Raw genomic sequence first — 12,065 nt, 5'->3', positions numbered from 1 at the left:
TTATTTACGGCGGAGACTACTACATCTCCACCATGATTAAACCCCTCTGGTGGCACTGTGGTGTAAGGGCTGTCTGAGGCAGACCTCTAATTAAGCCCACCTAATTTGGATGGGCAGGAAAAGAGTTTTGTTTACACTGAGCATCACCATCAGGAAAACCCTGGCAGTGAAAACTGTGAAATTCTACCATTGCTTTTGGAGAGGACCCCTACTGTAAGGGGAACATTTTGTTTTCTCTTTTGAAAAAGAATATTCTTCTTCAGGATTTCATTTGGAAAAATAAAAATTAAATATTTTTGGCAGTGCTCTGCAATGTTGACCGAGCCCTGCACCAAACTGCAAACAGATCGACAGGAACAACAATGACAGTGGACTTGAAGATTTTGTGAGGCAACAGACTGTGGTGAAGATTAAGCATGGGCGGAAAATCCGTTCCGCTCGCGGATTTTGCAGATTTTCGGTAAATTTGCGATCCACGAACGCTCGCGAATTTACAGAAAATCCGCAAATTCGCACGCAGCAGATTTTTTTTCTTGGTGATACAATTTTGCGGCGTGCAGCGTAAGTTCGCAATTGCGAGCATGTAGGTGCGGCGGGCAGCAACAATCTCGCACTCGCGAAATTACAAATTTTGCAATTCTGCACAAGAAATCCACTAGCAAGCAGCATAGACCTTCTGAAAATTATGATTTTTATCAGAATAACTCCTCAGGTTGACATTTGCCTGCCCTTTTTTGGATTTGAGGCCTTTTGACTTTCTTTGGATCACTTTTGGATTAAAAATCAACTTTCACAAGTAAGTTTGTTTGGGGCATTAGATTTGCTGTTCTGCAGAAAAACGAGTTTTGCTAAACTGAAAGCACTCAGCAGGTGCAAAAATTCAAATTCATCATTAGTAACCATTCCCTGTAGTGCTTCCTGACTGGGGCCCCTCCAGAGTTCAGTTGCTAGTTGGAACAATTTTATGACCCTGCTCTGACCCTCACAGTCGGATCATAGAATAGCTACAAGTAGGCCACAAAGGTCCTGGAAAAAAAATTGCACTGCAACAGAAAGCAAATTACAGATAAGGAAGCAGGTGCCAGACTGGAATTTTAAAACAGTGACACATTAATAAATCAACCCCAAATTAATTCATGTCAGTTGAAGCAGGGCAGGTGTGCTTGCTTTTCCCCCCCATAATCTACAGTGATGATGATGAACCAGAGGGTGGCATTGATGTACCAGAGGGGGCATGGGTGAAACAGAGGGTGGCAGTGTTGAAACAGAGGGTGCTGTGAACCTGTGATGATGAACCAGACGTAGAAACAACATAGTCGCGACCGTTGCGTGCCGACAACTAAGTTCGCAATTGCGAACTGGTACCAAATCCTCGCGAACTGGCAGAAACCCTTGCGAACACTATAAAAACAAAAAAATCTGCAAATTCGCGAGAATTCGCGGATTTTGCGGATTGCGAGTTGGCAAATACGCAAATTCGCGAACGCCAGATTCGCAAAATTCGCCCATGCTTAGTGAAGATGGGCACCATGAGGCCGTAAAGCTGTCAGACAAAGTCCAGGTGAAGCTGTTGACTTTTTATAGGAAAGCTCTGAGTGGAGGAGATTCAAATTGTATGCCCAAGGAATGTCCCTCGAAAGCCAGACACTTTTGGTGCCTTTTGCAGTAAAGATTTCTACCTTTGCAATCAGTCCCCTTCTTTGGAGCTCAGTTCCTCCAGCCGGATGAGACTGAAGCTATAGCCGAAAAAGGCTACACTAGGCTATATAGCCTCTCCATGATGTCCCACGGAAACGAATTTGCAGTGGCTGTAAAGCTCAGAGCGGGAACAACCTGGTTCTTTGGCCAAGCATCTATACATCTTCGTTGGAGTGACTCGGCAGGGTTGTCACTGTTCTCTGGAAGTCGTTGGAGATTAAACGTTTCTAAGTCCCAGGTTTCTAAGGATGTTAGGTGGAGTACATTTAAACAAGATCAAGGTTCCCAGAACCTCAGGAACACCACTTGGGGTTCAAGACTCTCTCCAGCAGAAGCAGCCAGCATGGTCCTGGGCGGGTCCAGTAGAACAGGTCAACTAAGCCTTCCCGGAAAAAAGGTTTCTTGCAGCTAATTGTGTCCCTTTAGTCTAAAAGGATGCCAGCAATCTGGCCCTTGGAGTCCACTTCTGTCTTTTGGTAAAAGTGGGAGCAGGCCCAGCCTTTCGAATCTCCTCACAAGTCTCCACAACAGGTGCAGTCCTTCTTCTGTCTTCCACATAGTGTTCTGAAAATCGTGCCCAGGGGTGCCACATTTATGCCTGGTACTAGACTGTGGATGCAGGTGACTCATAGCCCCTCCCTAACCAATGGGGAAAATGTTCCCAGGGCTAACACTACCCACTTTTACAGCATTTCCTGTATGCCCTGCTGCAAACAATCCGGCAGTGCCCTTCTCTATATAAATCCACTGTGCTTGCTGGGCCTGGGTAGGTGTGCGCTGCCCCCCCTTTTCTGCAAGAATGTCAAGACCACGTATTATGAGGTAGTATATTTTTTATTCACTCTCTGTGGGGATACGTGAGTACAGCACTAGTCCCTACGGGGCAAGTTCTTTCCCTGCGACAGGATCCAGAAGGCTAGAGTCACACAATAGGGCTTCAGTGGGGGTAGGGATAGACGGGTCCTCTGTTTCTTCTTTTCCCTGGATCCGGTTGCCTCTTAGGGGAGGCTCCAGTGATTTTCCGCGGGGTCGGACCAGAAAGAGCAAGCCAAAAGGGAAAAAAACCAACAAAGAAAACAAAAGGTCAGAACCGCTGTCCTGGCGGTACTAAGGGATAAGGAAAGTGCCACCATCACCCTTACGATGCTCCCTCTGATGTTTCTAGGTGGGGGGGATGTGGTGCATCATCATGAAGTGGCCTAAGCTCCCGACCACCAGCCCCTAAAAGAGAAGAATCCCGGCACTTGCCTGTGCCCAACACCCTCCTGGGCCGCGGGAAAGGGAGTCATGGCCTTTGCTTCAGCTGGTGGAGTGCCAGACTCGTGGGTGTTGCTCCTTGAGCTCCTAGTCTTGGCTTGGTCATCTTCTTCCCACCTGCTGCAGGCTTCAGGGTAGTGGCAGGCCTCCAGCTCTTCCGTGCAGGGTGCAAGTCTCGCCCTCGGCTGCCGGTTGCTTTCCGCCTCTCTCGCTGCTCTCTTTCTCGATTGGCGTTCCCGGGATAAAAGCCCGCCCCACGTCTCTGCCCCTTTTTCCTATTGGTTCTGATCCGGGCGTTTGGGTGGGCTGTCAGACCTACTTCCGGTCGGTGTCTCTGTGGCTGCCATGTTGGAGTGGTCGGCTCGCTCCACGATGGGGGAGAATCCACCACATCCACTATGGCAAAACCTTTCTTCCGCTGCACAAGGCACCTGTCCTCAAACTAGTGGTGCACGCAGGGAAATGAGCAAGCCCTTCTTGGTGGTCACTCAAAACTGCTTCAGGAGGTGGCTCCTCTCCCACTGGGGTTCATGCCTGGAGGACTAGGGGAAATAGAGGGGGCATACACAGATGTGGCAGGTTAGGCCTCTGAAGAAAATTAGGTTTCTGTGCAGTGTGCAGATGCTCATTCTGTCAGAGGAACGGAAAACTTCACCACACCCAAGGCCTTTGTCTCAGCTCTAGGAGCAAGTTTTCACCTCATCAAGGCAACCATTCAGCTCCAGGGTGATAGTTGGAAGCTCAAGCAAATGGTCTACAAGAGGCCTTAGACAAGCAAAAGATGGCTTTTAAAAAGTACCTGTTGTAAAATATTTAGTACAAATTCACCTTACCAATGAAGTGGGCTTGTGATAAATATTTTAAAAAGCCCAAGAATAAACTTTCAAGCTGTTTTCTAAGTGGAGATAACAGTATTTAATGTCAATATTATATCCCAATCTTTTCCTGTGGCACAGCTAACCCTGCTACTGTCAAAATAGCTTTTGGAGACTTGTCAGTGCAAGGACATATTTTACACTAAATCTTTTACACGTCCTACTTTTAAATACCATTCACCTCCTCATATTGAGCATTAAGGCCTACGTAGGGGTGACTTTGTAATATTTAAAAGGGGAGTTTTGAATTGCCTAAATGGTCATTTTTACATGTCAATTTTGTGGATTTACAACTGCACAGAGTGGCTACTGTAGAGGGTTTGCAGTCATGTTTTGCTCTGTCATTCTAGGGGTGGCAGTCCACTAGTGGCATTGAAATTACAGGCCCTTAGCACACTTTATAACAATGTTTAGGGACTTAAAGGTAAGGTAAATATGCCAATCTGGAAAATAGCTGATTTTAACATGTTTTAGGGTTCAAAGAACACATATTGGGGCTTGGTACACAGATTAAAATAACAACACCATCAGTCCAAAAAATGGGGGGATCCTGTAAAAACAGGAATTTTCCTAAAGGTACACACTGCAACAGATGAGACATTCCTCAAGTGAGCCCATGCCTAACAATTAGGAAAAAAGGCATCTGTCCACTAGTTACCCTCCTAGTTTCAGGTTCTTTCCATCAAGGGCATCCCAAAATTAGGATATTGGAACTCTCACCCACCCAGGTGGCATCCTTCATACCACAAATGTTTCATCTTTTTCTGCTGTGTGTTTGTAGCAGAGAGATGTTGTGGCTGATCATAACTGCTGGTATAGAGATAGACTTCTTTTTTAAAGCTAGCTATTAGCTACGGAAACACAATGTGAAGGGTTGTTATCAGCTAAAATATATTAACCCTGTTACTGTACGTTTGATTATGTTCTCCCTTTTTCGAAATACAATGTGAGTGTAAACAGTGAACATTTACTATTTTATATCTGAACTGCACAAGTTCGCCAGGGGCTGGAGGGGTGGGCATGTTCTCCATGCAGGCTGTAATGCATCCTGCATGGAGGAGTCCAAAAATGTGCATGACTGGTTTGGGTGCCCCGAGAGGGCTGACCAAACAATCATTGCACACTTAGGAGTTGACAATCCACTCCTCCGCTGCAGAGCTCCATTAGCAGAGCAGTCCGGTCCAGCAGCAAAGGAAACATAAAATGATAATAACTGAAAGGTGTTATAATTTTAGCGGAGAAGCTGCCACTGTAAATTGGTGTTGGATTTGATGACTTATCGTCTATGTTGTTATTCTGAAACGCTTAATATATGATACTCTAGAAAAGCCTGACTGCTCTTTGCCACACTGTCAGGACTGAGCTTAAGATTTATTAGTGTGAATCCAAGGACCATATTTGGGGTGATAGTATTGCCTGGTAATCAACATCACCACATAATACTCCCCCTTCCTACAACAAGTGTATCCCAAGAGGCAATCTTAGCAGAAATTGAAGAGTTGATACGTGTTAGACTTGACATCTTTGGTGTGGTTTCCCCTGACTTTTTTCCTCTACCTCCTGTATTTTTGATGCTGTGGCGAATTTTGGTTTTGCTGGCTTAGATGCTTTGGGCACTGTGTGTAGGAAGCTGGGTTTCTGCTGCAGTAACCCCTCAACCCACACTTTATGCCAGCCTACTGATGCTCTTTGACTCTATGTGCCCTGGGTCCCTGCCAATCAGGTTCCCAGGACCTGTGCTCTTTCCCAAAAAATGTACCTTGTACCCCCAATTGGCACAACTCTGGCCACATGTCAGTCCCTTGTAAAAGGTACCATGGTTATCAAGGGCACTGTGGCTAGGGAAGGCCTCTAAGGGATGCAGCACTTATTGTGCCACACTTAGAGGCCCTGTACCTTTAAACACACACACTGCCATTGCAGGTTGCGTGTTTTGGTGCAGAACAAAGTGAAGCATTGACGTGGCACACATCCCTGTGTGCTATGCCTACAACCCACTGCCCTAGAATAGGTCAGCCACTTCTCTAGCTGGGTGCACTATACCAGTGGTGAGGGTACAGGTGCATGAGCCCTGTACGCCTACAGTGTCTAAGCCAATTACAGAATTTGTAAGTGCAGTAATGCCATTAAAAGTATATGGTGCTGGAAGTTAGTCATTAGGAACTTTACTGCACCACAATGGCTTTACTGAAAACTGGGAAGTTTGGTATCAAACTTCTCAGCACATTAAACCCCCACTGATGCCAGTGATGCCAGTGTGGGATTAAATATAAAGAAATGCACTCAAAGGGCATCTTAGAGATGCCCCCTGAAAAACAACCAGACTTTGGTGGGTTCCCTGACTGGTACACACCAGCCTTCCACCACAAGACATGTTTCTGGACTGTTGAGGTGGGAGTATTTGTTCCCTGAGCCCAGAATCAAATCCTATCCTGGGTAGAGGTATTCACACCTCCCCCAGGCCAGGAAGATTCATCTGTGGCAGGGGAGCTTCAAAGGCCTTGCAGCCTTTGTAATGCGACCACCAGCCTCTACTGCTACCAGAAGAAGGCCCTCTTCCCATCTCCCCTCCATTTCGGCGGGAAGACCTGTGCTGCTGCGGGTGCACTTTTTGTGCAAAACAGGATCCAACTTTGCCCTGATCTTAACACCAGGAGCTTTGCTCCTACAACCCAGGGGGCTGCTCGTAAGCACCCACCAACCGGAGGACCCCTATCCCCCATTGGATAACATTGGGCCTCAGCAGTCTGCACCAGGCCACCCTAGTGCTGCTGAGGGAGTAGCAAGAGTGCCTTCTTGACCCTTGAGGAACACTTGTTCTAACCCCAGAAGCTCAACCCCAAAGACTGATTACTTACCTGGTAACCGTTAACGTCATTTCTCTCCATAGGAACCTATTGATTGTTCTTTTCCAGAAAAATGTTCTGTGTGTAGTTGATATGTATGGAAACCTAAATAAATACAATTGTGCAAAACTGTTTTTACTTACCTTTTCTCTAGGAAATGTCCAGTGTGATATTTAGGCACATCACATTGAGTAGAAACAGTAACTAAAAAGTAATCTGTACAGTAATTTCAATACACTGACTTACCTGTATTTCAAACAACTGCATTTGAACTTGCATTCACTCGTAAAAACTGGTCCTGGGGCCTGTACTCACTGTGACAAAGAAATTAAGCTATATCCGGCTGAAAAGTAAACTAATAAGGGCAAAACTGCCCTAGGTTGCTTGTATTCCTGTTCAGGGAGGATCTGGATTGCCAGTCCGGACTGGACTGTTACCATTAGACTAGGGTAAGACTGGGTTAAATATGGCTGGGTCTAAAGTGAGGTGACATGGGAGAAAAACAATAGATTGGGATGCAGCCCAGAGCAATAGCTAGTGGCTGAGATTAATTCAAGCATTTTATACATCACTGTGTTTTTGTTGCACAATTCGTGCTGCCTTGCGTTACTCAAGATTTATCAAGCCATGCAGAGCCACGCAAGGTAGCCTTGCCTGGCTTGATAAGTCTCACTTGCATGGCTCTAGGGGTATACACAACTTTGATAAATCTGGCCCTGTGTTTTTCGAACTTTGCCTTAGGGCCTATTGTACCAGTTATTCAACAACATTTACCATGGTCACTTGTGGAGGAACGGATTGGTCATAATTCAGATTTGTCTTCATAGAAATGTCTGTTAAATTCTTCAATGTGAGTCTTTAGTAATCTGTAAGAAGATTTCCTGGAAGTTGAGACAATGTCACTTCCTGAGGAAGGTTCATGTTTAAATGTGAGATAAGTTATCATTTGATTTTGTCAGTGACAAAGGTCACCTGTTGCCACTGCAATGAAGACAGCTGTTTGTCAAAGGGTGCATCATGTCAGTCCACCATTACGGGTCTTTTGTTGACTCGATTTGTTTGCTCCAGCCCGGCCAATCCTGTGTTGCAGATTCTCATGATCATCTACAAGACCAGGGGATGATTTCTGAGCTTTAGACTATAAGGTTTCATATATTTATAATCAGTCATTCTTCTAGAAGTACAGGCCAGCTATTGCATTTCATCTGTAACAGTGTCTATCGGCTTTTCTGAGAGAAGTTTGTCCAGTAATTCTTCACTTAAATTAAGATAACATTCCTCTTATTTATTATTGGTATCTATGAAACAGATATGCAGGAAAGATCCCGGCTTATTTAAGACTAGGGCTCAGTGAAATATTTTTAATTTCCTCTGAAGAAATTACATTAAATGCCCAAAAAATAAATTGAAATGATGTGTTATTACCCAACATGCCGATGTAGCTTTCATGCTAAAGAAATAGTACAAATGGGTGTGTATCATGAACCCCAAAGCTATTTTTACGGTGCTCTGCTCTGGTTCGAGGATGACTGTTTGTCAAGATCGTTTTTGTATAACGTTTCCTAAGAAGGTCTAATATAAAAGTTATAAAACATGCTAACTTCATAACTCTGTATATCATGCCAGTAACATTACTGACATAACTTGTAACAAAACCTCTTAATTTTGAAAAACTTTACATGGTTCAGAAATACTGCAAAAGTGATCCGTAGAGGTAAAAATTGAGTTTTATGGCATTGGCAAATACAAATGATGGAAATAGCATACTTTTCAAGGGATGGATTATCAATGCATGATGTAACTTTGATAGCTTCTTAAGGAGCCAGTGACATTGAGTTCCAGATGTATGTTTGCGCCACAAAAAGCATTTGCAATAATTTGAACACTCACAAATGAGATAACCACATCACCGGAATGCAAAGGAGCGCTTTGTCTAGTGACAAAATCTGCTGGTTAATATACGGAGAATAAAACTCACAGTGATGCAAACAAACCAGGACCTCCAGTCCTTCAAAAATCCTAACCCGTACAATGTGAACCTCACTTATCACCTGCTAATCATGCACTTGTCCATCCTGGCAAAGTTAAGGGTGTCGCTAACCAGCTTAATTAATAGTATATATAAAATCAAGGATACCCAAAAGTGGGAACCTAGCAATTGCTATCAAATAATGGAATACCAATGGTTCATCCTATCAAAAGACTCACTTTATGGAAATTCTAAAAATGGCAAAACGTGGTCTGGAATTAAAATAGAAACAGAGACAAGAACCACAGAAATTGTTGTAAAGATGTTTTAAGACTGTTTTATCTTGTCGAGGCACACACTCTATACTATACATTCTGTACAGCTCAGTGCTCAGTACAGTGAGGGCAGGAGGATTCAATATATTAATAAGAATAGTCGACAGGATAAAAATAAAAACAAACGGGCCCCTAAATTCGAAAACAAGTGATGGGAACGTTTTCAAACGAGCTAAAAGTGCAAACAGAAGTGTCATAGCACGATGATTTCTGTAAATCCCCAAGGTCTTATCAATCCATTTGGATTTAGGTAATATCATTTGGCCCTGGCGTAATAAACTGTAGTTCATCAACAAGATAAGGAGCAATTATGGGCAATATCTCAAGGTAATTTAATGCTGAGAACACAATAGGCTGCTTTGTAATGTACTAATTTTAATAAAGAATAAACAAGCGAGTATAAGGCCCTGAGCTCGAAAGATGGTGCTTTACAGGCAGGCGCTGGGGCAAGCTCAAGATCCGCAAAGTCTACAAAATTCGAATGAGAAAACTTGATATAAGACAGTCTATGTTCACCTTTCCTAGCTCAGTATGTCCTACATGTATAGCCAGTCAAGAGCTAGTGGCTTGGTTAACAGTAGTCGCTAAAGTTCTTAAAATGTCAAAAGGAATTTACATGGAAATTCAGAGATAATATATGAACGACAACAATGGTCATGGTGTCTAACTATGCTTTCATCGTTGACAAAACACAATTCAACTGGTATAACTTAGTTCACTCATTTTACAAATTAGAAGTTGTACTCAAAGCTCTAAACCAATGCAAAAAGTTGAAAATAAAAAACAGTTCCCCCAATATTTCATGAGAAATGTATACTGAGAATATGTGAAATCCCTAAAATAGTGAAGGTTTGGAAATACAAGTGCACAAAAAGGATTAAAACCAATTCAACAACTAACATTTTTTCTTTAGAAAAGTGCACAGTGTCGCTTCAACATAACACACCAATTGATTTCCTATAATTTATTGAGTTGTTTTTACAGAAACTACTCAAACGTGTGTTTTAGAGATACGCGTTTGAAAGTTGGCAATTACTGATGTGATCTGTCTACTTCGAGGTAATTTCCACTCACTGGGATACTGTACACTTTTAATAATGTTGTTGTTGAATTTGTTGTAAACCTTTTTGGTTACTTGTATCCTCATATCGTCCGTTTTTCATGGGTTTAACGTATTCTCTGTATAAATTTCACGAGATTTTTTTCCCTTTTTTTTTAATTTATTGAGTGTGCTGAGTAACACCTTGCTAATGCCAAAATGCATAAAATGGGGTACACTAGTTGAACCGTTGGGACCTATTTACAAGCCCCTTGCTCCGCCCATATGTCACTTTCCTATGTCAATGTCGATTGCCGAGTTTCCTTAATGGCCGCCCTCCATGTACCAACAATGCTTTCATGATATTTCATTTCATAAGACCATTAATGTTGACTAGTCACTACATTGTGGAGTAAGCAGAACTGTAATATAAGCTTTCTTACACATCCCTTCCTTGTACCTTGTATATGTCTTACCTGCTTACAGATATGGTCCCACTGTGCATTGAGTTCTCGGAGTTCTTTCTGCAGCTTAGATGCATACTCTGGTTCTGCGTCCATTTTCAGTGCATGCCCGACATCATTGATCTTGGTCATACTGGGCTGAAGAGTCTGGATATCGTTTACCACAGTCTACAAAAAAAAGGTGTTCTAGGTAAAATATGTCCACAAATATTTACCCAGCGGATATGCCCTGGCAACTTTGACACAGTTCTGAGAGCATTGCTAACTCGTGGCAGCATTAGATTCATTAACCATGTGTGAACCTGCAGTGGCTCCATGTGGGTTCAGCCCATTGACTGGGACCCAAATGCAGATAGTAAGGGAGGAGCACTAAACTAAGAAAAAGAAGGTGGTGAATTCATTTGTAACTCTGGGGAGATGCAAAAATCATGTAATATTTCAACGATAGTTTAGTAATAAAATTGCATAATGTATTAATAAATAATTTCACTGATCGGGTATGATTTAATTCTATACATTTCTTATTCGGTAATACTATGTGTTAGGGTTACGAAGCTGACATCGTTATTTTATAATAACTTTTACGGTTAAAGAAATTAAAATATCAATTGTAAATAGTAATTACATGCTCTATACAAGGCATTGGATTACAATTGAATTCAAGCCATGTGAGAAAAACATTTAACTCATTTGTGAATGTATGTAAGACGCGACATCTTTAATAATTTCAAACACGTGTAAAGAATGTTTGAAACGATAACGTGAATAATTAAGCTGGTGCTCATTCTAAAAGATACAGCACAGCAATTATTAAATCATAAGTTCGCACTTGTAGCAAATCGTTAACGTCAATCTTTTCATTGGAAAGAAAACGTGATATGGTGCAGGTGAAAACAATTGCTATCATTAATTTATTATATTCTATAATAGGGTGAGAATGGCTAACATGTTTATGTGAAATATAATTATCATACGTTTACGGAGAAAACAGAATGCAATTAAAAGGAGACAATTAGAAAACGCAGCAATGAGATGCAACAGTAATAAGCATACAAATTGGCATAATCGGTGATACGTTTTTGAGATTATAAAGTAAACTTCTCATGATAGATTCACAGCTTAAAATCAGTGAGAACCTCGATACCAACATTGGTTAGGGCATTTATATGCCTCTCTTTTGACACTCTTTTTGTATGATAGTTCCAGAGGTGTAGCTTCCATTGGCACAGCAGGTGCAGTAGCACCGGGGCCCGAGGCCTGTAGGGCTCAGTCAGCACCTGATTATTGTTGTATTTTATAATTCAGACAGAAGTCATGACGTCTATTTCCTTCCTCGCATAAGGGCCCAAGACGCGCCGACTATGTTACTGGATAATTTGGAGACCTACATACCACACAATGACATACTGTGAAAACCCATTCAGCATAATGGAAAGTCCCGTTTTGTTCATAACTGGGCATATTACCATGAAGAACTGTGAGCATCAAACAGTTGTTTCCTTGAATCTTTGGACAGTGTGAATATACTGGATTGATTTCCGAGGTACACTTTGGTCAGTTGAATTCCTACAACTGATCGCAA

At 42.5% G+C, this 12,065-nt stretch overlaps 1 protein-coding gene across 1 annotated transcript in view; it reads right to left on the bottom strand.

Moving 5' to 3' along the window:
• Positions 1-12,065, bottom strand: part of DMD (dystrophin) — a 4,652,165-nt gene that overhangs the window by 4,599,036 nt on the left and 41,064 nt on the right. Inside the window, exon 2 of the mRNA XM_086934537.1 lies at positions 10,496-10,651. The gene's annotated coding sequence lies outside the window, so the exon portion shown is untranslated. The remainder of the gene's footprint in view (positions 1-10,495; positions 10,652-12,065) is intronic.

This window comes from Lissotriton vulgaris, chromosome 8 (genome assembly GCF_964263255.1).
Source record: "Lissotriton vulgaris chromosome 8, aLisVul1.2, whole genome shotgun sequence".
Taxonomy (NCBI): Eukaryota; Metazoa; Chordata; class Amphibia; order Caudata; family Salamandridae; genus Lissotriton; species Lissotriton vulgaris.
The sequence above is the reverse complement of the archived record's forward strand: the minus strand, read 5'-3'. Positions and strand labels throughout refer to the sequence as shown.